Source organism: Alosa pseudoharengus, unplaced genomic scaffold, assembly GCF_046254945.1.
Source record: "Alosa pseudoharengus isolate Yale_2024_CS ecotype anadromous, Long Island Sound unplaced genomic scaffold, YU_APseudo_1.1 YU_APseudo_1.1_scf_9, whole genome shotgun sequence".
Lineage (NCBI taxonomy): Eukaryota > Metazoa > Chordata > Actinopteri > Clupeiformes > Clupeidae > Alosa > Alosa pseudoharengus.
Window position 1 is genome coordinate 37,847,354 of NW_027468881.1, and position 2,915 is coordinate 37,850,268.

A 2,915-nucleotide genomic window follows, 5' to 3' on the forward strand; every position below is an offset into this window, starting at 1 on the left:
GGTTCGTACTTCTCCTTGTGACAAGCACTTTTGAATTTTGGAAAACACTTTTCCATTTACATCGGGATTTTGCAAAAATTCAGTGTCAGAGTCAATAAAATGAGCCCTTCAACGAAATTGACAAGCAGCAGTAAGTAGGCTAAGCATGCTAAATTCGACATCCAAACAGTATTCTAACGTTAGCTTTGAGATACTGCTTGATTTCATAACTTAGTTTAGTCTCTTCAATGCAGAATTCACTTCAATGCAGCAGTTTTGAACAAATTTGTCACGATGCTAAGCGGATTTAATAGCAATTTAGCCAGACGTCCTCTATGCAATGCTTCTATGTGGCAACGACAATCCTTCAACAATCATGAATATTTTGTTAAATGCACATGCAGAGGAGTGGGAGTAGGAGAAAAGCAAACAGGTGTAAAGGGGGATTAAAGGGCCATCACCAGGGTTTTTTAGGTGGTGGTGGTGGTGGGGGGCGGGGGTCGGTCTTCATTTTGGAGTAAAGAAGTGTATGCAGGGTTTAAAGGGGAAGGTTTTTTTCTCCTCTCCAACCTTTACTTTCCCGTAGATTAGCTTTACCTGCCTATCCACCATTCAGTCGGTAGGCTACATTTTTTTTCGTGCTCTTTTAAAGATCGTATGGGGGGGCCCCATACATACCTTCGCCTTGGGCCCCCAATTTGCTAAAGCCGCCACTGGCTGTCTGCCCCATAAGCAGGCCATCAAAAAACTGCGTCTCTGTAGGCAGCCTAGGCTCTGAGATCTGTACACAAAAACAATTGCTACCAACAAGGGTAGGCAACACACTCAAAGGCAAAATAAAGTGTTTCAACCAATAACTAACGAGATGCGCGTTTAGGAGAGTTTTAATTGCACAGGAGGGAGGGGGACGGGTTTCGAGCTAGCTCTCTGTTTTGTTTGAACATCAACAGAAGTGACGTATCCCCGCTATCACTGATACAACCTTAAGTTAACCTGAAAGTCAGCCTGAATATTCCCTGCCGATAACATTTGAATTTGGAAAATTCGGTCTGGAGTCGCTCCATTGAGATGTCTCTATGGCCGAACCAGAGGTGTTTGGGCTAATCAAAGCTCCATAAGAGCTTATTATTCCTTATTAAGTGATGCATGTTCATTGTTATCTTCCTTGCCTGGCTCTGTGTAACCCTCCAACATAATTTTATGCTGTGCTTTCCTACTATGTCAAAACACACACCACTGCCATTTCCCGGGAGAAAATCAGGATGTGACAATGGCTCGGGTGCCGAGTATACAGTAATTTGTGTTTGTTTTGTTTGGTGTCAAGTTGTACATCTGAAGCTATTCCACGGCTGACTATTCTGAGGCTCTGCCCTGAATAAGGTCTTAATGAGCAGTGCTGGCCATCTTGAACAAATGAAAACAATTATCCAAACATTTTCCAGTTCAGGCACACCTACTGCGTCTGATTAAATTGTGGAGCCATGCACTGGGAGCCATTCCACTTCATCCCAAAACACTGAATACAATGCTTCTGTCCTGTTAAGAAGATGTTAAGCCCTGAGAGGTATTCAGTGTGTGCTGATCATTTGCTAAGAAGGACTCAAATCCTCACGAGCATTACCTGTAATCCTAATCTGCCACTCTAATCAGCATGATGTAATTAAGAGGGTGCAGGGAAAGAAGCTGACATGGCTTTGAGCCAACTGTTTTATTTGTGGAGATAAAACAGAGCTGCTTATGACTCATCTCTTTACAATACATTTTGGCTCTTGATACCAATTACATGCAGACCCTGCACTTTACTTTAATTTCATGAGGCAATGTCTTGGGTTGGGGTTGTTAAACCTTTCATACATGCATACTGTGCTTGAAATAATTTGTTAAATCGTTATATGGTTCAAATCCTCATGCATGCTCAATATGGACTATAGCTCAATGAGCATATATGTATTCTTAACAAAATATATATATTTGGAAACCAAGGGCCTGATTCAGACAATAAAGGTGAGATTTTCAAAGAAATATTGAGCACCAACCTTTAAGATTCTCTACGCTATTAAGCACTTTGTGCCTACTGGTCGGGGTGTCGAACCGGCAACCCTCCGGTTACAGGTCCGAGGTGCTAACCAGTAGGCCACAGCTGCCCCCCAATGATGACATAATGACATGAACAATGTTGATACAGTAGCTTATGTCTCACAGTCTGAAAATCCTAGTACATCCGCACAGGTGAGGTCTAGATTTGGTCGCATTCTCAAGCCAGTTGATAGACTGATTCAAACTATGAAATATAGAAGAGATCCCTTTGCACAGCCAACTTAAAAAGGTGCTGGTGGATTGCAGGTTTTAAAGTTCATATATACAGTAAAAAGAGGTGGCCACCGCACATTTCTTAGTGATTTTTATTGAGCAATGCGTTTCGCCAGTTTAGCCTGATGAAGCAACTGGCGAAACGCATTGCTCAATAAAAATCACTAAGAAATATAACAGTGTGCGGTGGCCACCTCTTTTTATAACTGATTCAAACTATGTCAAGACAAGATATTGTTCACACACATCCGTCTATGCAGGCTATCTGCAGGTCAGTGTTTCGGGTTTTTCATGATTAGACATAGTTAGAGTTGAGGTCATACACACGTTTGGTAACATGGTTATGTGGTCTAAGCTTTTCTGATTAGCTTTGTGGAGAATTTATGGTTTATGGCTTTATGGTCTTGTGGGATGTATAAGGGACTGTTCGTTATTTATTTAAGGGGCCACCGGAGGAGTTTTGGGAGCGTTATTCAAAAAAGACATGACCCTCCCTCGCCAGCAAGAAATTTTTCTATGACCCTCCAAAGTGATTGAGAAAAAACACATGACCCTCCCCAATAATTTATTGATGCCTTTTGTACTGGGTCAATTTGGGAGCTTGCATGCCACTCCTTCCTTGAAAT